We start from the raw sequence: 22,547 nt of genomic DNA on the forward strand, positions 1-22,547 counted from the left end.
GGCTCAGGAGACATTTAGGACTTGAACTCGATGGTGTAACTGATACAGGGTTAGTGGCGCTAAGGCTGGGTCCCCCTAAATGTAGGCTTTGAGAACAGTATTTATATTGTAAGAGGTTTGTTTGGGGCATGATCATGGAAAACATCAGTGCCAAAGTGAGACAGGGAAGGAAAGGAAGCCGGTGAAAGGAGCTTAAAGGACAGGTGAGTGCTGTGGACGCATGGGGCTCAGTCCTGCCGGGGGCTTGCAGAGACAGTAGGGTGTTCCTCCTGATGTGCCAGGGGGTTGGGATATAATCATCCAGATGCCATGTGTCTTTGGCTAAGGGTTGCCCCCATACCTAATGACCCAGCACTAGTCTGCAGGAGAAAGCCATCAGCCCAAAGTCATAGGTGCCTGCCATACAGGGATGATGCTTGCCAAGGGGATTCAGGCAGGGCACAGTTAGCATCTATACTGTTGGTACAAGAGAGGGGAGACAACGGGTTAGGTGGTGACGCCATTCAGAAAGAGAGACTGTGGGAAGAGTGGTCAATAGGGGAGAAAGGGAGATGGCTAATTCTACTTTGGACATACTGAGTTGGAGGTGCCACAGAGAAACATCCAATAAGCAACTGAATGATGGGATCTAAAATTCAGGAGAGAGGAGTGGGCTCAAGACACAGAATCTGGCTCCATTCGGGTAGAGATGGAGTCTAAGTCATGTACTAAGATTAAGTCACTTGGAGTCAGTTAATCTGAGTGCATGGAGCCTAAGCCAAGCGCTCAGATTAAGGCAGGCAGGCTGGGGCTAACAGGGGCTTCCCTGGTGGCTCAGATGGTAAAGGATCTGCCTGCAATGCAGGAGACCAGGGTTCTATCCCTGGGTCGGGAAGATCCTCTGGAGAAGGGAATGGCAACCCACTCCAGTATTCTTGCCTGGAAAATCCCGTGGAAAGAGGAGCCTGGCAGGCTACAGTCCATGGGGTCGCAAAGAGTCAGACACAACTGAGTGATGAACACACAGACATACAATAAGTGTTGGGAAGAACAGATGAATTTATGGAGCAAACTAAGGAAGAAAGCTCAGAAGCAAAGTGAGGAGTAACCAGAGGTAGAAGAACAGATGAAAGCAATTGAGACCACGGAATCCCAGGGAGGAAGACGCTGGAGATGACAGACGTGCCAAGAGGTTCAGGAAGGTGAGGATGGGACAGGGTTGGGTGGGTAATGAGGAGGTTGTGGGTATTGGAGGAGCGTTTTCAGCTGAGTGGTGGGAACAAGATACAGAGCAGAGGCAGCTGTATTAGGTTTATGTTCAAGGAAGAGTCAGGGTCAGCGTGACATTTAGGAGTGTATTCTGGAACTGGTGTGCGAGACTGGAGAGAGGAGACGCTGTAAAGGAGCGGCTGGGAGGGTCCTGGTCTGGGACGTGGCGGTGGGCATAGAAAGGAAGAGGCAGGTGGGCCGCGGCAGCCTGCAAAGAAGGCTCGATAACGCTCAAAGTCGCTAGGCTTGGGGGCACATCTGCAGCGGCTCTCCGGGCCATCCCTCCGGTCACACTCCGCCAGGAGTCCGCAGAGTCAGCTGTATCAAGAGTGTCTGTGTTCCAGGGTGGGGTGCTGTTGTCATTGACCTACGTGGTCTCTGCCATCCCCCTTCTGAGGGGGTGACCTTGGCCACGCTCCTGATCCTTCTGAGACTTCTTTCTGTGTACAGAGGCAGAGGTGATGGCCACCATGCCCGCGTCCTGAGCTGTGAGGCTCCAACAGCTGGTGGTTTCGGAGCCTTGCATAGGGTGTGCCAACCTGTCTGGGTGTTTCACTACGCTCAGAACCACCATCAGGGCCTGTGGCTTCGGTGGGCCTGGGACAGTGCCCCGTGGAGCTGGCCTCGCTTCTCTGCTTGCTGGACTTTGAGGCCCCAGCTCACTCTTCTGGAAGCGCCAGTGTGCGCTGACCTTGACTGCTCCCCGTCAAGGTGGACAGGCCTGGCTGGATTGCAGCCTGTGGACAAAAAAGTGACCGGCCAGCAGGAGCCTTTTTTCCCCTTTCTCTTCTTCGATTCAGAACTGGTCTGTAGCCCACTGGTTTCAGGGAGGTGACTGAATCTGCTTTGCTGAATTATAATAGCAAATTGATTTTATAGCCGCCAGTGTCTGTAACACATTCCAAGTCAACTTGGGATAGCGCTGTTGTGGGGTAATAGCATTTTAATTATGTGTGTATCTAGTCTGGCTAAACGCTGGAGGCCTGGGGCAGAGACTCAACCCCAGTGCTCCCCGGTCCCTCTCCCCCCTTACGTCTGGTCTGCTGAACCACTATCAGAGATGTTACACCGGGAGCCCAGCCCTCTCCTGCCTCAGGGATCGGGGAAGCTGAGCAGTTGGGGGTGAGGTTGAAGATGACTCTGGGCTTGCATCTGTTTCAGATTTTCCTCCCCTTTAACACGTCCTCTGTCCCCCTCTCTCTGCTCCTTCCTTCTCAGCCTCTTTGTATCTTTACTGCTCAGTGCTTTGTCAGCTTTGCCTGCTACCATTCTTTCCTCCTCTGCACTGAGTTTTTCTCTCACCCTTTTCTCTGTTCTCTCTTCTCATGTGCTGTGTGGTCTTCGGCAAGTTTCTTACCCTCTCTGAGCCACAGTTCTCTCATTTATAAGTTGAGGTGGTTAGACTAAGTGGTCTCGGTGATCCTTTGGTGCTAATGTGATTCCTCCCCGTGTCCTGCCCTCTCCCCTCCCACCTGCCTTCTCTTTTGTTTTCTCTCCTTCATTTCTCAGCTTCAATTACTTTTATGGCCCGCCTGCATGTGGGCCAGACAGCGGTGATGAAGGCAGGGAGCAGGAATTTCCCCTCTCCACCATAAGAGTGGAGGCCTGAGTTGCCTTTTGTGATCCCTGAGCCACCCAGAGGAGATGGATTTAGTGAGGAGCTGACTTGCTCCCCTCCCCCAGAACAGCCAAGTAATTGAAGAAAACATGAATGTTAATGACGCATGTAGCATTTGGAAGTTAGAGGGGTGATTAATATGTTGTAAGTTGTATATTAACACCTTTGCAGTGGCATAATGAAGACAAAATATACACTTGTAGACGAGATTGTTTACTCTTGCTGGCCCCTGAAGCCTCAGAAAACGTGGGGTTGCTGTGTGTGTGGCCAGTGGGCATGGGAGAGGGACCTCTTTCTGGCATTGAGGTTCTGGCCCACGATCTTTGTCACCTGAGCAGAGGACAGGAGCATGGCAGGCAGGGGACTTGGGATCAGCAGGGGGACAAGATCGAGGGCACCATCATTTGGGAGCAGCCCCCCCAGAAGACAGGGTGGCATGTTCTTCATGGCTTGGGGAGCTGACTCTTAAGTTTTCAAAAGAACTTCAGGAGAGGGTGGCTATCTCCAGATGGCACCCACTTCGAGGGGGTGAAGTGCAAGAAGGATGAGGGAGAGAGGAGCGCCCTGCAGCGTCTCAGGCTTCAGGAGCTCAGCAATTAGCCCTCCTGCTCTGGGGAGGTCTGCGCTGCTGGACTGGGCATCCTTGTTAAGTTATAGGCCAGGTCCAAGGAAGCGTGTGGATGGAAAACTCTTACTTGCCTCTTATTCCCCACTGATGCTCCGTCAGCCCTTTTAGAGTCAGAATCCAAGGGTGTGGGGAGTCTTGAACGAACCTTTAGGCCACATGTTACAATTTCCAATTGGAAGTGAGAAGGAGAGACTTTGTTTTGGGCTCACAGCTTAAGGCAGAACCAGAGGGACTGGCTCTCTGGGGTTGCTTCTCAGGGATTCGGGACTAAGTGCTAGGACCGAGAGCCACAGTTCATTCCTTTGACCGCGTGGACCTGTGGGTAGTTCAGTGGTCCAAGAGGCTAAGGAGAAATTCAGTTACACACTCCACCCTGTAGTTATGAAATCTGGAATAGGAGTAGAAGGCAGATAGATTCATATCCCGTCCCTGGATCTGCTGGCTGTGTGGCTGTGACAAAGTTGTTTCATCTCCCTGGGCCTCAGTCAACCTGCTTATCACACAGGAGTGATAATGCTGAATATCCTAAACACACATTCTGAAAAATTATTTGAGTCAGTGTGTGTGTGTTTGTGCGCGTGTGCACGTGTGTGTATGTATGAGAGAGAAATACCAAGTACAGCTTCTGGCACAGAACAAGACAGGTACTCAGAAGATGGTGATGTATGATAATTTTCGTTTCTGTCACTGTCATCATCGGCTTTCCTGGCCGCATCCTGTGTGTGCAGCCGCCTCCTGCTTGTCCTTCAGGATTCAGCTTAGTCACCTCCTCTGGGCATATTGCCTCACCTCCCACCACCCCAGTCTGGATGCCACACCCTCCAGTGTGCTCTCCTCCATCTACATTGTCCCTAGAATTTGTATGTCTTTCTCCTCTATCTGACGTGAAGCTCAGTGAGCAGGGATTGTGTTTCATTCTCCCTGGATCCTCAGCACCAGCCTTTGGTAACTATTCATGGAATGAATGAATGACCTAACTCTAGGCCTGGAGGGCACAGCGTGAAATGAAGCCAGTGGATGTGAACATAGCTGTTCATTTTCCAAGATTAATCATACATGCTTCCGTGCTGTGCAGAGAACACTGTGCTTTGGGGTTTAGAGCATTCCCCCGATCCCTACAAGCGACAGAGAGCCTGTGACACAGGTTATCTCCTTATATGACCAACTGCAACTCAAGTCCTGCTGAGTCCTTCTTTTCTGGATTCTTGGTTCATTCTTCTTGCAACACGGTTGTCATTTGCCTTGTCCTGTGATCACTTGCTTCCATAACTGACTTCCACCAAGCTCTTTGGGGATTCATCCCATTGTTGTTGTTCAGCCATGCAGTCATGTCCAGCTCTTTGCCACTCCACAGACTGCAGCACACCAGGCTTCCCTGTGCTTTACCATCTCCCGGGGCTTGCTCAAACTCATGTCAGTTGAGTCAGTGATGCCATCCAACCATCTTGTCCTCTGCCATCCCCTTCTCCTCCTGCCTCCAATATTTCCCAGCATCAAGGTCTTTTCTAGTGAGTCAGCTATTCTAATCAGGTGGCCAAAGTATTGGAGGTTCAGCTTTAGCATCAGTCCTTCTAGTGAATATTCAGGCTTGATTTCCTTTAGAATTGACTGGTTTGATTTTCTTGCAGTCCAAGGGACTCTCAAGAGTCTTCTCCAACACCATAGTTCAAAAGCATCAGTTCTTCGGCACTCAGCCTTCCTTATGGTCCAAATCTCACATCCATATATGACCACTGGAAAAACTATAGTTTTGACTATATGGACCTGCTTTTTAATATGCTGTCTAGATTTGGCATAGCTTTTCTTCTAAGGATCAAGCGTGTTTTCATTTCATGTCTGTAGTCACCATCTACAGTGGTTTTGGAGCCCAAGAAAAGAAAGTCTCTCACTGTTTTTATTGTTTCCCATCTATTTTCCATGAAGCAACAGGACCAGATGCCATAATCTTAGTTTTCTGAATGTTGAGTTTTAAGCCAGTTTTTTTTTTTTAACTCTCTTTTTCATGTTCATCAAGAGGCTCTTTAGTTCCTCTTCACTTTCTGCCATAAGGGTGGTATCCTCTGCATATCTGAGATTATTGATATATCTCCTGGCAATCTTGATTCCAGCTTATGCTTCTTCCAGCCTAGCATTTCTCATGATGTACTCTGCATGTGAGATAAATAAGCAAGGTGACAAATATACAGCCTTGATGTACTCCTTTCCCGATTTTGAGCCAGTCTGTTGTTCCATGTCCAGTTTTAACTGTTGCTTCTTGACCTGCATACAGGTTTCATAGGAGGCAGGTAAGGTGGTCTGGTATTCTGATCTCTTTAAAAATTTCCCACAGTTTGCTGTGATCCACACAGTCAAAGGCTTTAGCATAGTCAATGAAGCAGAAGTAGATGTTTTTCTGAAATTCTCTTGCTTCTCTATGATCCAGCAGATGTTGGCAACTTGATCTCTGGTTCCTCTGCTTTTTCTAAATCTAGCTTGTACACCTGGAAGTTCTTGGTTCACGTACTGTTGAAGCCCAGCTTGGAGAATTTTGAGCATTACTTTGGAGAGCAATTGTGCAGTAGTTTGAACATTCTTTGGCATTGCCTTTCTTTGGGGTTGGAATGAAAACTGACCTTTTTCAGTCCTGTAGCCACTCTTGACTTCCTACTTTTGCATTCCAGCCCCCTATGATGAAAAGGATACCTTTTTTGGTGTTAGTTCTGAAAGGTCTTGTAGGTCTTCTTCGGCGTTAGTGGTTGGGGCATAGACTTGGATTACTGTGATATTGAATGGTTTGCCTTGGAAACAACCAGAGATCATTCTGTCATCTTTGAGACTGCACCCAAGTTCTGCATTTCAGACTCTCTTGTTGAGTATGAGGGCTATTCCATTTCTTCTAAGGGATTCTTGCCCACAGTAGTAGATATAATGGTCATCTGAATTAAATTTGCCCATTCTGGTCCATGTTAGTTCACTGATTCCTAAAATGTCAGTGTTCACCCTATGCTCTCCCATGGCTGTCTGTATTGGACACCTGTTGCCACTGAGAACTGCCTGGGTGTCCACTTGTATAGACGCTGCTGCTAGTCGGGTATGCATGGTATATCAGTGAATGAATGCATGAGTGATTTCTTACTCTAGTTCTAGTAGGAGCCTATTCAGCTATTGCCTTATTATGTGGTATGCCAGTTTTTCTACTTATCCAGAGTTCTTAGTTCCCGGAAACAAAGGATCTTTTTTTTTTTTTTTTTTTTTGCTGTGCCACATGGCATGTAGGATCTTAGTTTCCCTACCAGGGATTGAAGCTGTGCCCACTGCTTTGAAGGCTTGGAGTCTTAGCCGCTGGACCGCCAGGGAAGTTCCACAAGGATCTTATTAAATACTTCTGTGTTCTCATAGTACTGGATAAATCAGTTTGAATGGCTAATTAATTACTGATTGATTTCCTCAAATTTTCTATCCTATTAAGACTTTTGAAGCAAAAAAAATAAAAGAGTCTTATTAGCCTTGTTAAGGAGTGACAATATTTGAAAGAATTGACCAAGGTTGCGTCCCAGTGATGAAACATATGGCATATGGGATTCCACATGATGGGTGGAAATCCTGAGAGTTTTTCTAATCATTTCCTCACAGGCACTAATTACTTTAATGAAGGCAAAAGATCTCAGTTAAAGAGAATTATTAGACTTGGACAATAGAAGTTGTCAATGTAGCCCTCATTAAAACCTTAGTTAATTGAGTTGCCTTGTGCTGGGTGGTCACTGGCTTTGGGCTTTCCCAGCGATATCTGTGGAAAGAAAGCAGGACATCCCTGCTGGCCCAGTGGTTGAGAATCTGTGTACCAGTGCAAGGGACACAGATTCTATCCCTGATCTGGAAGATCCCACATGCTGCAGGGCAACTAAATCCACAAGCCACAGCTGTTAAGGCCACATACCATAACTAATGAAGCCTGTGCTCCCCAGTAAGAGAAGCCACCACAATGAGAAACTTCTACACTGTTACAAAGAGTAGCCCCTGCTGAACACAATCAGAGAAACCCTGTGCAGAGAAACAAAGTCTCAACTCAGTAAAAATAAAATAAACTTAAAGTAAATTTAAAAATATCAAACCATTGGGGAAAAAAAGGATGGCGGAGGGTCTCTGCTCATTCTGGGCCAGGCTGAGGCCATGGCAGCTCTGAGCTTTCCCCACCCTGCATGTGGAGTTCTGAGCTAGGGGCGCTGGAGGAGGGTGGTAGGGGGAACTCAGGGGAAAATGAATTGACTGCCCACACCTTGGAGTCTAGGGGCGCTGGAGGAGGGTGGTGGGGGAACTCAGGGGAAAATGAATTGACTGCCCACACCTTGGAGTCTGGGGAGGGGAGAGGAGTTATGAGCTCATGATGTGAACTTGAGTGCTTGTGGGAGAAAAAAAACGTTTCAAACCAGCTACCAACCTAATCAGTAGATCTCTGTGTGTGAGTGATAGGGTGCGAGGATAAATAGTCATTCGAGGCCTGAAGGGTTGGTCTCTGCATGTCATCTTGGAGTATGACAATGATGAGAATAACTAACACCTGCATATAGGAGAAGGCAATGGCAACCCACTCCAGTACTCTTGCCTGGAAAATCCCATGGATGGAGGAGCCTGGTAGGCTGCAGTCCATGGGGTCGCACAGAGTTGGACACAACTGAAGCGACTTAGCAGCAGCAGCAGCCTATAGGAGTGACTAAGGGAGCTTGGGTTCTAAGGGAGTTGCAGAGACCCAAGTTTATAGCCGAGCTCAGCCGCTTACTAGCTGACTGACCTCTGGCAAGTGACTTACAGCCTCTGCTTCTCCATCTCTTTTGTGAGGTATCATAATAGATGACTCCTCTGTCTTTTGTGCAAGGTGACATGTTCTCCACCTGGGACTAGAACCTAGGTCTTATCAATTCATGGCCTACGCTTTGTACACACTACTGTGGAGGGAAAGGGGACTGTGTATGTTTAATTAGCTGGTGTTGGGAAGAGCTTTGGAGATACAAAGCTCTTGATAAGTGGTAATCCTCTTAAATCTGTGTAGGGCTGATGTGTGAATGGAATATACAAGGCAAACAGCCTTGGGGGAATTGACGAGGAGGGCAGGGCGGCCCAGACAGAGCAACGGAGAGAGAGAGAGAGAGAGAAAATGAGTGAGTGAGTGTGGAGCGTGTGCACACAAGTTTGTCTGTGTGTCTGTGGATGCACATGTATCATTTTTGCTCACCTTGCTGCTGCTGCTGCTAAGTCGCTTCAGTCGTGTCCAACTTTGTGTGACCCCATAGATGGCAGCCCACCAGACCCCGTCCCTGGGATTCTCCAGGCAAGAACACTGGAGTGGGTTGCCATTTCCTTCTCCAATGCATCAAAGTGAAAAGTGAAAGTGAAGTCACTCAGTCATGTCCGACTCCTAGCGACCCCATGGACTTCAGCCTTCCAGGCTCCTCCGTCCCTGGGATTCTCCAGGCAAGAACACTGGAGTGGGGTGCCATTGCCTTCTCCAATGCATGAAAGTGAAAAGTGAAAGTGAAGTCACTCAGTTGTGTCTGCCTCTTCTTGACCCCATGGACTGCAGCCTACCAGGCTCCTCCGCCCATGGGATTTTCCAGGCAAGAACACTGGAGTGGGGTGCCATCGCCTTCTCCGTTGCTCACCTTGAGGGTGCTTCAAAGTGATGGGTAGGGATTAAAGTATCAGATGGGACCAACAGGAGACCTCCATGTCTTTGCATCCCAGGAGTTCTGGGATTCTCTCCTTGGTTGGAAGGTGACCCCGGGTTCTGGGGCAGAGAAGCATGGAAGTTCTGAGGGCACATCTGTGTGGCCCGGGGAGGTGTTAAAGAAGAACCTGGTGCAGAGTGAGCTCTCTGCTTGCTGCCCTGCTCATTCAGCGTCTCAGGATGCTTATAACATTTGAAAATTGGCCTGATGCTTCCTTCTGGCAAAGTTGCCAGTCCTGCTGTAGCCTGGAATTGGGGGATCTGTGAACTCAGAGACACTCTGTTCTGCTTTGACTCAGTGGCGGACAATCTGTTTTCCCCTAGGAGCTGGGTTTTGGTCTTCAGTTATCAGTCAGTGCGCTCTCTCCTCTGTTCCCTCCTCCTCCCCATAAGGAGGCTCCGCCCACATCCTCACTGGCTTCCTTCTTTTGCCTTCCTCCTTTCCTCTGCTGGTGGTGAGAGCACGCTGCTTTTGGCCAGCCAGAAGCCGACCTGGGGTTGAAGATGTAAGTGCTTATAGTTCCTTGCGGGGGGTGGGGGTGGGGTGGGATGGGGGGATCCCAGGAAACAATCATTTCCTTGAGAAGCGAGACCACAGAGGAGAAGAGGATATAGAGCAGCTTGTAGGTTACACTATGGGCAACCACCACCCAGCCTCACTAGGGACAGTAGGAGAGCATACAGGGCATCCGAGAGCAAGGTGTCCTGTTGGCCGCAGACCAGAGATTGTGACACTTGGGCCCTGCGTGTGTACCTGGGCTGCATGGGTTCCGGGGACCAGAAAGTTCTCAGGTGAGCTGCAGGTGCCTGAGGCTGGACGCCCTTGAATTGGGGAGCATGAGTGGAAGTGACCAGGGCCCCGCAGCTCCTCCTGGCCACCCCGAACCACCCTGGAGACCAGACCTGTACTCAGCTGCTGGGTACGGGCAGCTCCTCGGGCCATAACCCGCTCACATGGAGATGCCAGCTGCCCTCTGGGGTTGGGAGCATGTCTGCAATTTTTTATTTCCTGAAGAGCCTGAGGGTGACCTGATTTATGAGAACTGCAAACAAATGGAGAGCTTCCAGCATGCTAGGCGCTCGGTCCTTTTCCTGCACACCTCGCTTTGCTTCTCTCTCTGTAGCCCATGAAACAGGATAATTTCTTTTGTAAATTTTGGCTGTGCAGGCTCTTTGTTGTGGCTCGGGGGCTTTCTGTATTTGCAGTGTGCCAGCTTAGTTGCTCTGTAGCATGTGAGGTCTTAGTTCCCCAACCCGGGATCAAACTCATGTCCCCTGCATTGGAAGGTGGATTCTTAACCACTTGGGCCACCAGGGAAGTCCCTTTGAAAAAAATAAGGTAGAAATGGAAATTACTTTCTAGTTGGGGCAACTGAGGCAAAGAGTGAAGTGATTCACTCCAGTTCACATAGTTGGTGGTGGAAGAAATGGCAACTCATTCTAGTTTCCTTGCCTGGAAAATTCCATGGACAGAGGAGCCTGGTGGGCTATAGTTCATGGGGTCAGTGTCAGGCACGACTGAGCAACTGAGCGTACCCACACCCACACAAACACACACACACACACACAGAGTTGGTAGGAGGCAGGTTCATAACTCTGACCAGGGGCCTTCACTCTGCCCTGTACCAGCTCTTCTGCCTCATCTCAGGATCCACAATGCCTGCTGATGCCAACTGGCATGTCCCAAAGTGCTGACAGACTGGGTGGGCTTCTTCCGTGGGCCTCCTGTGTATAAGGATACCCGAATGAGATCAACTCTAAGTGTGTGTTAATAACTCCCCTGAATTGTGGATTGATGAGGACCTGGGCCTAGGGGGACAGGAATTGCCTTTAAATCAGGTTCTGAAGAACATCCCAGCCTCTAACCCCTGGATAAATTTTTCTCTGCCTGGCAGGGCCTGGCAACTGCTGGTGGCGCAGCTCCCGCATCATTACCAGGAAGCCCAGCCCTGCCAGTGCCTGCTTGTCACTTTCTTTGTCCCAGGGAGCCCCTGGAGACCTTTAGGAACATGTCCCACCTGTTGGGCCTGGCTGGCGCTCTCCCTGCCCGCAAGGCCTGAAACAATGACTTCGCTGTTGGGCTTCATGATCATCACTTGTGGGCAGAGAACCCCAGGGACCTGTTCAGCTGGGCGCTCACTTCCATTTTAATCAGGGCCAAAGAGCCCTGGAGTGGGAATAGGGCATCTTGATTTAAGTCCCACTAATTACCATGCATCCTTGTACTTCTGTTTTCTGGGCCTTAGTTTCCTCATGTGCTGAGGATGGAACCTAATGTCCCTTCCATTCGCAAAGTGCCAGGAGTCAGAGAGAGGGGCAGGAGGTCGTTGGGTTACAGAGAGGGCAGAGGATTAATGGCTGATTTCAGACACTGGTCTCCCTAGGGATCCAGCTGTTTGCTAGCTGACAGTTCAAGCACCCAGGACCCTGAGAACAGTCCCAGAGACCTTGGACCCTGCCTGTCCCCAGAGCTTGAAAGCATGGCTGGCCTTGGGTCTCCGTGGGAACAGGGGGCAGAGGGAAGAACAGGGAGATGGTGCATGGAGGGTGGGGGAGCGAGCTGTGGACACAGCCAGAGTTGAGTGGCTGGAGTCTGGCCCAGCCCCAGGCGCAGAGGGGCGGCTGGAATGGGCCAGGTCATGATGGATTGTTCCTGCTTGGCATCTGGGCCGATAACCCCAGCACTAAGGGATCCCTGGGAGTGGCAAAGCTGGAACTCAGTTGTAAAGACAGCGATGGAGAACAGAGCTTCCGTAAGGGGGTCTTGAGGAAGAGCCTGCTGGGTCGTTCTTTCAAATTGGCTGTGACAGAGATGTCCCCCAAGGAGCCATGCTCAGCTCCATCTCTCACCAGATGGAAGCTAGCTGCTTTGGTCCAGAGGATTTGGCTCTGTTATTGCCAACAGGGTGGATGAATTAGGAGGGCGGCCCCACATTGCCTCAGTCCGTAGTCTGTGTTTTCGCAAAGAAGAAAGTAACATCGTCGAGCACCTACTATGTGCCAGGCTCTGTGCTCCACTCCAGGGTATTCACAGATGGATCAGGCAGAGACCCTTCCCTCCAGGGGCTTAGGTCCTAGGGGGCAGAGGCAGGCCACTGTCAGACATTCCCGGCATTTGTGGAACATGAATGCGGAAGAGGAGGGTGTGCCACAGATGAGAGATGGTTGGAACTTCCCCAGAGGATTTACTGGGGAAGACTGAGGGTGAGGGGGCGGGTGTGGGTGGATTTCTTTCTGGGGAAACTTCACAAGCAGAGGAATCATGACAGGATTGTGTCCCTGCCCTGCATGGATGAGCTGAGGGAATTCAGGCTGGATCCATAACAAACACCCGGGAACAGTGGGCAGCTCTGGTCCCTATGCAGGAAGGGAGGCTGAGCCTTGAGTGGGAAGCAGAGGGATTGGAGATGGGCATGCACGAGGCACCAAGCCCCCAAGGACATTCAGGTAATCAAAGGCCAGCATGGGAACCCAAGTTGGACCTTGAGAAGGCAATTTTCAGACATGTGAATGGGGTGCTCAGATTTTACCAGGTTCCCCTCTGCAACAGGCCATGAACCACTGTGTTTTGCTTGCATTGAACAAGCCTACGACTCACTGTACTTGCCTGTGCAAGTGAAACCAGGACCCCCTCTGCGTCAGGCCGTTTCACTGGGCTTTTGCTCCAGGTTCCTTGGCCTCTGCATGATCTGTCTGAGTGGGTCTAGGTAATGGGTAAGTGTGGCTGGAGCAGTAAGTTCACTTAGGACTCAGATCCTCACTGAGAACCTTCTCTGAGCCCTGTGGATGTTGGCAAAATGTTATGTCTATGTAGCCATGTGTGTTTCTCTGGGAAAGAGTCTGAAATGTTCTTTTTTAGGAAAAATTTTTTCCTTTTTTAAAAAATAATTTTTGTTGGAGTATAGTTGTTTTAAAATGTTGCATTAGTTTCTACTGTACAGCAAAATGAGTCAACTGTACATATATAATATATTCCCTCCCTTTTGGATTTTCTTCCCATTTGCTGCTGCTACTCCTAAGTTGCTCCAGTCGTGTCCGACCCTGTGCGAACCCATAGACGGCAGCCCACCAGGCTCCCCCATCCCTGGGATTCTCCAGGCAAGAACACTGGAGTGGGTTGCCATTTCCTTCTCCAGTGCAGGAAAGTGAAAAGTGAAAGTGAAGTCGCTCAGTCGTGTCCGACTCTTCGTGACCCCATGGACTGCAGCCTACCAGGCTCCTCCATCCATGGGATTCTCCAGGCAAGAGTACTGGCGTGGGGTGTTCCTTCCCATTCAGGTTACCGTAGAGCTCTGAGTTGAGTTCCCTGTACTATACGTATGTTCTCATTAGTTGTCTAGTTTATACATAGCGTCAATAGTGTGTATGTGACGATCCCAGTCTCTCCATTCATCCCACCCTGCTTTCCCCCTTGGTATTCATATATTCATTCTCTACATCTGTATCTCTATTTCTGCTTTGCAAATAAGATTATGTGCACCATTTTTCTAGATTTCGCATATACACATTAATATATGATATTTGTTTTTCTCTTTCTGACTTATTTCACTCTGTTTGACACTCTCTAGATCCACCCATGTCTCTGCAAACAATCAGATTCTCAAAATAGTCCTTTACCTCCCAAACAGTTAAGGTTAGAACTGTTGAGACAGGCTCTGTCTGCCTTGCCCTCCATTGTATTACCGGTGCTAAGGGCTTGTCTTAGCCTGTTTGGGCTTCTCTAACAAATTACCATAGCTTGGCTGGCTTACAAACAACAGAAATTCATTTCTGTCGGTTCTGGAGGCTGGGATGTCTAAGATCAGGGTACTGGCAGCTTTGGTGTAGCCATCTTTTTTTTGCTGTAACCTCACATGGTAGAAGGGGCAAGGAAGCTCTTTGGGGCCTGTTTTCTTTTTGAACTTTTTTCTTTGTATTGGAGTATAGCCAATTAACAATGTTGTGATAGTTTCGGGTGGACAGCAAAGGTGCTCAGCCATGAATATGCGTGTATCCATTCTCCCCCAAACTCCCCACCCATCCAGGCTGCCACATAATATTGAGCAGAGTTCCCTGTGCTGTACAATAGGTCCTTGTTGGTTATCCATTTAAAATATATCAGTGTGTATATGACATTCTCAAACTCCCTAACTATCCTTTCTTTGGGGGCCTCTTTTGTTAATGGGACTAATCCCAGCGCAAAGGTTCCACCTTCATGATCCGATCATCTCCCAAAGGCCCCACCTCCTAATGTTTGATACCATCACATTGGGGTTTTGGATTCCAACCTATGAATTCTGGGGGAAACACAAACCTTCAGTTTATAGCAGTGCTTGATAAGTAATCACTAGATGACTAGGGTTCCATGGGGTCGCAAAGAGTTGGGCATGACTGAGCGACTAACACTTTCACTAACAGTTTTCCTAGGTGATTGAAAGGAATAAGGTTCATAAATTTTTTAAGGCAGATGTTCACAGCCCTGTGGAAAAGCTCTTGTTCAGCTTGTTTAACAAGCACTTATTTAGCTCCAGTGGTGTGCCAGGTAGTAAGTACAGTACTATCACTGCTCCTGTTGACATCGGCACTGCTGTGTCTTCAGCTCCATCCAGCCCCCTGTTTATGATGTGCCAAGCATCATGCTAAGCCCTTTACAAACACAATCTCATTTAATCCTTACAACTGTCCAATGAGGTCGACATCGTTACCCCCATTTTAAAGACAAGGCTCCGAGAACGGCTAAGTCACTTGCCAAAGATCACGCAATCACTGGCAAAGCTCTCATTCCCATCGGAGTCTGCCTAGTTCCAAAACCTGTATACTCAGCCACTATTTCAGGGCTGGGTGGCTCAGTGCTGAGAACTAGGACTCTTTCCTGTTTCTCCAGATTGGCTGAATTCTCTTTGGCTGAGAGATGACTAGCCACATCTGCCATCTCAGGCTGCCCAGCCCAAAGTCCCTGTCCACTGGGAAAGGAACTCTGAGTCCTGGGTGAGAGGAGGAAAGCAGCAGGGCACAGGGAGCCTGGAGGGCTGGCCCGGGGTTCCTGCAAGCCCTCTCCCCAGGGGAACCTTTCTCACTGTCTGCTTTCTAGTCTCTGATCAGCTGACTGCTGGGAGGCCATCCTGCTAGGACAAGATCAGGGCACTGGGCACTTGGAGCTGTCAGGGAGAAATATGGGCATCATTTCAACAGGTAATCACAGGATATTGTGAGCTTGTTCAGTGCAAAGAAAGCTCAAATGGCACAGAAATCCTCTCCCAGATAATCAATGGACATTGCACCTAAGGGATTTCCTGTGGATGGCCACAAAGGAGTCTTCCCTGGGGCCCTGGTGGTGGCATGAAGTGCTGGGCTGGAGGGGCTGGCAGGAGTGGTGGCTGTGATGTCCAAGGGGCCGATGAGAGGTTAAGGGGAGTGGGGGAGAGAGTGCCTTTGCCTCTGATCAGGAGTTTAGAGACTGCATTTTAGCCCCATCTGGGTCACTTATACAAAAACTTGGCAAAGTTGTCGTTTTTCTGGAGCCTCAGTTTCCTCCTCTCTGAAGTAGAGGGGCTTGATTGCATGGATTTGGTCAGTTCAGACACTCTGATTCTGCCATCTCTAGAGGCTCCTCAGCTGGAATGTCAAGACAAAAATCCTTTGTAATAATCAACATGGGCAGGTTGTAGAGCTTGTGCATGTCTTCATGTGTATCTTTTATTAGTAGTAGCAACAAACATGCAACAGCTAACATTCCTTGAGGATGCAGGACATATTAGGCTCTATGGAAAGTACACTATTTCTTTTATCCCTCATGTGCTAAGTGCTAAGTTGCTTCAGTTGTGTCCGACTCTCTGCGACCCTATGGGCTGTAGCCCACCAGGCTCCTCCGTCCATGGGATTCTCCAGGCAAGAATACTCAACCCCATGGAGTGGGTTGCCATGCCCTCCTCCAGGAAGTCTTCCCAACCCAGCCCTCATAACAACCCCATTGTACCAAGGAGGACCTGAAGCTCCGAAAGGGTGAATAACTTACCCCAGACCACATAGTCTGTAGAGAGCAGAAATGAATTGCCTATCTGAGCTGTTAAATTTCAAAGCTGGTGCCCTCAAGCACTGGGCTAGAGTTTTTCAATCTCTTGACCACAGTCCACAGCAGGAATACATTTCAGGATCCAACCCAGATTACCCAGAGATAGTTATACAAACTGAAATGCTGTATGCTCTGTGCACTGACAGTTCCCATTTTCATTGCTTTTCATCTCTTTCTTGATCATCTTTATTGTATTAGTTTCCTGTGGCTGCCCTAACAAAGGACCACAAACTGGGTCACTTAAAACAGCAGAAGCTTGGTCTGTCTCAGTTCTGGAGGCTAGAAGTTGTTTTTTTTTAATTTGTTTTATTGAAGTATAGTTGATTTATAATGTTGTGTTAATTTCTGATGTATAACAAAGTGATTCAGTTATATATTAATACATTATTTTCAGATTCTTTTCCATTATAATTTGTCACAGGATTCGAATATCGTTCCCTGAGCGATACAGTAGGACCTTCATGTTTATTCATTCCATACATAATAGTTTGTATCTGTTGATCCCAGACTTATATACATCATGGGCTTCCCTGATAGCTCAGTAGGTAAGGAATCTGCCTGCAATGCAGGAGACCCCAGTTCGATTCCTGGGTTGGTTCCTGATCTGATTCCCAATTCGATTCCTGGGCCTATACATCATAGTGTGTATCTGCTAATCCCAAACTCCCAGTCCATCCCCCCACCCTGCAACCCCAGGTCTCTTCTATGTGTCTGTGAGTCTGTTTCTGTTTTATAGACACATTCACTTGTGTCAGATTTTAGATTCTGCATGTAAGTGATATCATATGCTATTTGTCTTTCTCTTTCTGACTTACTTCACTTAGTGTGATAGTCTCTAGGTCCACTCACGCTGCTGCTTTATTGCCTCCTTTCTGTGGCTGAGCTGTACTCCGGGGTGTGTGTGTGTGTGTGTGTGTGTATGTGTGTGTGTGTGTGCACGCCACATCTTCTTACCCATTCATCTGTTGATGGGCATTTAGGTTGTTTCCATGTCTTGGAATAGTGCTGCTGTGAACATAGATGTGCATGTATCTTTTTGAATTATCGTTTTGTCCAGGTATATGCCCAGGAATGGAATTACTGGATCACATGGTAGCTCCATTTTTAGTTGTTTTGAGGACCCTCCATACTGTTTTCCATAGTGGCTGCAATACTTAACATCCTCACTAACAGTGTAGGAGGGTTTCCTTTTCTCTACACCCTCTGCAGCATTTGTCATTTGTTGATTTTTTTAAATGATGACCTTCTGACTGGTGTGAGATGATACCTCATTGTAGTTTTGATTTTCATTTCTTTAATAATTAGCAATGTTGAACATCTTTTCATGTGCTTGTTGGCCATCTGTATGTCTTCTTTGGAAAATTGTCTATTTGGGTCTTCTGACCACTTTTCGATTGGGTTATTTTCTTGCTATTGATTACATGAGCTGTTTGTATAAGCCTTTGTTGGGTGCATCATTTACAACTATTTTCTCCCAGTTTGTCTTTGTTCTGGTTTCTTTGCTGTACAAAAGCTTGTAAGTTTGATTTGATCCCATTTGTTTATTTTTGCTTTTACTATCGCTTTGGGAGACTGCCATAAGAAAAACATTGCATCAATTTATGTCAGAGAATGTTTTGCCTATATTTTCTTTAAGAGTTGTATGGAGTCATATTTTATATTTAAGTCTTTAAGCCATTTTGAGTTTATTTTTGTGTATGGTGTGAGGATGTGTTCTAACTTTATTTGCATGCAACTGTTCAGCTTTCCCAACACCACTTGTTAAAGAGACTATCTTTTCTCCATTGTATATTCTACTATCCTTTGTCAGAAATTAATTGAATATTAGGTGTGTGGGTTTATTTCTGGGCTCTTTCTTCAGTTCCATCGATCCATATATCTATCTTTGTGCCAGTACCATGCTGTTTTGATTACTGTAGCTTTGTAGTGTTGTCTGAATGGAGGCCAGAAGGTTGAGGCCGAGGTGCTGACAGAGTCGAGCTCTCTTGAAGGCTCAAGGGGGGAATCTGTTCCATGCTTCTTCTGATGACTTCGGGCCGTCCTTGGCTTTTGGCTGTATTAGTCTAGTCTCTGCCCCTGGTTCAATTCCTGTGTCGGGAAGATCCACTGGAGAAGGAATAGGCTACCCACTCTAGTATTCTTGGGCTTCCCTTGTGGCTCAGCTGGTAAAGAATCTGCCTGCAATGTGGGAGACCTGGGTTCAGTCCCTGGGTTGGGAAGTTCCCCTGGAGAAGGGAAAGGCTACCGACTTCAGTATTCTGGCCTGGAGAATTCCATGGACTGTATAGCCCATGGGGTTACAAAGAGTAGGGCATGACTGATGGACTTTCACTCCACGTCACTGCCCCCATGGTCACCTGCCCCCCTGTGTCTCTTCTACTCTCTGTGTCTATCTTATACGGATACCTGTGGTTACATTCAGAGCCCACCTCACAGTCCAGGACAGGCCTTCCTTTCAAGATCTTTAACTTAATCATATCATTTGCCGTATAAGGTAATATTCATAGATTCCAAAGATTGGGACAGGAACCTCTGTTTTGGGGGACCACCATGCCTAGAATTATGGACTGGTGAATTCTTTGCATTCTCTGTAAATTTCAAACAGTTACCATCACTATTCACTTTGAAGGTCCAATTGTCCCATCACTGGCCAAGTGGGAGAACCTTCAAGGCAGCCTCTTGATCGTTAGACCCACTAGTCTGGGGCAATTTCTTGCTCTCTAATGCGAGACGTCTCAGGTTCACCTTGTGTATTCCTTGTCCCTGAACTGGAATTTCTTCTGGGCAGTCTGGTTTCTTTCAGTAGGAAACGGAATAGTATTTCTCTTTGATATTGTCTATTCTACTCTATTTCATTGAAAAATTTTACTGATTGCAATCTACCTAATTGATATCAAACTGCCACCTGCAGCTTGTGCTGGGCTCTTCTGCGTTTGCTTGCCTTTCCCACAAATTTAACTTTTTTTCCCATATAAGTGTGAAGTACCCACAGAACAGGGCCAGATTTCCATCCACCGGTTCTCCCAGCGCTGAGTCTGCTTACAGAGGGTGGCCCTTCACACTTCCGGCCGCCGCCCTGTCCTAAGGCCCTGCTTCCTGCTAGACTTCATCGCCCTCCTCCCCCGCTGTGCTCTTCTCTCCACCCCACTCCCAGCTCAGCCCCTCTATATCACTGTCACTCTTCTGCATTGCCATTCTAAGAGGCTAATGTGAAAATTGTTCACAGATGGCACAGACAATATGGAAAAGAGCCTCTCCTCATCAGAGCAACACAAGATAGTGTTTTTAAGTGATTAAATTGTTATCACAATAATTATGCTGAAATCCCAAACATCTCCTCAATGTGCTGCTTCAGCCTTTCATCAAGGGCTCCTGAGGTCCCCTTGGTGGTTCTCAGGAGGCAACACCTACAGGGGTTTCAAGAACTGATGGTCCAGTCCCCTTCTGTGGCCTTCAAACTGGGACTCTATAGAGAGAAATCTTTAGGCAGTGTGGCTGTGTCCCCACAGCTCCTTACCTGTGAACCAGGTGCCAAGCCGGGCCCTTGGCCAGTTTCTAGCAGACTTTGCTTGGTGGCTGCCGCAGCCCTGTCTTCACACACAGTCTCTGTGCCCTAAATAGCCCACAGGTGCTCCCAGAGGCCTTGTCCTGCCCACTCCACAGTGCTTGCCCCCCAGCTTCTTTGCACCCTCTCAGAGCCAGCTGGCACAGAGGGAGAAAGCAAACTGGATGAAATCTTTCACATCACTTAAGACTGATGGACACTTGGTCTCTTACCTTCCCCAGAATATTTGCATTTTGGGAGTATCTTGGAAGTCTGTCACAGCTCTCTCCTTCCTCCCTATCTATCGGGCAGACCCTTGTTTCTTTCTTCCAGGGCTGTGACCAGCTCCTGCCTCCCTCACGCCTGTCCAGCCCCTCTCCCCACCTGCTGCCCCAGAGAGAAAGCTCAGGAAACCACACCTAAAGGAAGACCACTTCATTTCTGGTTATCCAGGGGGAAGGGCAGTGGTGGGGATGGAAGAGAGACCTGGGAAAGAGGAGACACACTTTGTATTAAAATTAAAGACTAGCAGTCATGAAGCTGCTCTTAAAACAAATATTTAAAACTAGATTTTAATTTCATAGCATGGTCAGCCAAGGCAGCGAGGGAAGAGCCAGGGGAGGCTGAGCGAGAAAGGGCCCTGACCTGCAGAAGCAGAGGGGAAATTATGAACAGATTCTGTGCCTCATTTTAGGTTAGAGATTCAGCGTCTTTGCTTCTTATCACTCACATGGATAATGCTTATTGATCAGTTCTTCAGCTGCTCTTTCTCTCTAGGTCTATCTGTCTCCCCTGTTAACAGACCACAGTTCAGTCTATTCAGAAGAGGCCACATTTTGGCTTGGGTTTCGATGGACAGAAGTACGCTCTGGCTTGTGTTTCTTCATCTTCTCAACCCAAAGACAGAGCCAGGGATATGAAGGAAAACAGTGTGTTTGGTGAGAGGGTGGGTGGATGGATGGGTGAATCAGCACTTCCGGGTGGAAATGATTCATCAGCGGTGGTGTCAGCAGCCTGCAGGGGATTGGGGCGGTGTGGACAGTGGCCTGCCCAGCCCACCTCAGGCTCCGGCGATCGGGGACTGCCCAGTCTCTCTTCTGTTCGGATCCTACCTCTGATTAAGAGCCCTGACACAGTGTCTGAAGAAATATAAAGGCCAAATTCAGCAGCTAGGATGGAATTACATTAAGGAGAATGAAATTAAAGGCTTTTCACAGAAAGGGTTCTCTAGGATCATACGATGGAAGACTTTAATTATTTCAAAGTGCCCCCCAAAAAAGATGCTGTCAAAATGAATTCACCTTGGGGAATCACATAAAAACATTATGTATGTGTATCTCTTGGAGTTGTTAAGCTGTTACTGACTTAGAGGGCTACTGGCAGCCCACGAAAGGGGGACTTCAGTTGCCTCCCCTGTGAGCTGATGACAGATGATGCAACGCTGCAACTGGGGCAACAGAGACCAGGGAGGGGAGAAAGGATTTAAGGTCCTCTGATGAGACACAGGCAAGAACTTGAGGTCATCTAATAACTTTCTTTTGCTGACCTGGTGTAGATGCTTTCTTAGATGGAAGCTAGTGGGTTTCCCTTGCCATTGAAAGAGAGAGGGTATGGTATCTCTTTGTGAGTTGGGGTGTGCTGTTTCAAGGCCACACAGGGTGGTGCTCTTAGGACCCTGTATCCAAAGGCCTTACCATCTTCCCTTGGCCAGACTAGCACTACTTCTAGGTGCAGACACTTCTCCAGCTCACCTTGATCCAGGCTTTTCCCCAGGGATCCTGGGCCAGAGACCCACCCCTCGGAGTTCACTCAGTCCCCCCTCTATTTGAACCCCCATTTGGATTAAATCTCATGGACTCCAAAGCTGCTGCCCATTCATTGCTCTGGACCCCCATGGTCTGAAAACCCTCTGGCTGCACTGCCCATCCATTTTTACTTGTCCAAGGCTCATCAGAAGCATGATAGAGTCACGTAGCTAGAACTTTGTAGGTCAGAAGAAACTAGAACGTTTGCCTTGTGGTCTTCTCCTAAGACGCATTTGCCTGACATAATTGACAGAGAGCCAGCCCTGGCAGTGGTGACCCTGAGGGTTCCCGATGTGCCGGTTGACACCTGGAGTCTCAGGGTCTTGCCCCTTGCACACTGGTCAGTGGCCCCTGGGAGAAGCGGGCCAGGTGGAGGTTCCGCCTGGTCCTGTCCTGCCGATCTTGCCTTGGGAGCCCCTGTGTTGATACTGGGGGTGCATCTAGGCTTGTGTGGCTCAGTGTTTGCTTTATTTACTGTGGAATCCACAGGGATAGCTCACAGGAGGTGTCTCACTAATATTCATCAATGCTGGTCGGTGAATGGACACTAGGGAGCCCAAGTTGGTCTAGTCTTTTAGTCATAAGAAGTTGCACTTGCCATGACTCCCTAAACTGGCTTTGGATGGGAGCCCTCACTCACCTTCCCTGGTGGCTCGGACCTTAAAGAATCTGCCTACAATGCAGGAGATCCAGGTTCAGTGCCTGGGTCGGTAAGATTCCCTGGAGAAGGGACCCCGCTCCAGTATTCTTGCCTGGAGGATTCCATGGACTGAGGGGCCTGGTGGGCTACAGACCATGGAGTCCCAAAGAGTTGGACATGACCGAGCGACTAACACTTTCGCTTTTTCACCCTTCACTCTCCTGGTCTTGCCTGAAGGAGGAGGCGCACTGTCTGGTGTCAGGAGAGCCCAGGGTGGGAGCTGTAAACCTGGGTTCTCATCCCAGCTCCTCC

At 48.4% G+C, this 22,547-nt stretch overlaps 1 protein-coding gene across 2 annotated transcripts in view; it reads left to right on the forward strand.

Annotated features, from left to right (window-relative positions):
* Positions 1–9,637: 9,637 nt before the first annotated feature.
* Positions 9,638–22,547, forward strand: part of GRIK4 (glutamate ionotropic receptor kainate type subunit 4) — a 401,597-nt gene continuing 388,687 nt past the window's right edge. The window contains exon 1 of one of the 2 annotated variants that reach the window (XM_069555411.1): positions 9,638–9,701. The gene's annotated coding sequence lies outside the window, so the exon portion shown is untranslated. The remainder of the gene's footprint in view (positions 9,702–22,547) is intronic. The other variant, XM_069555412.1, reaches the window with a different exon arrangement.

The sequence above is a fragment of the Ovis canadensis genome, chromosome 15 (genome assembly GCF_042477335.2).
Source record: "Ovis canadensis isolate MfBH-ARS-UI-01 breed Bighorn chromosome 15, ARS-UI_OviCan_v2, whole genome shotgun sequence".
Lineage (NCBI taxonomy): Eukaryota > Metazoa > Chordata > Mammalia > Artiodactyla > Bovidae > Ovis > Ovis canadensis.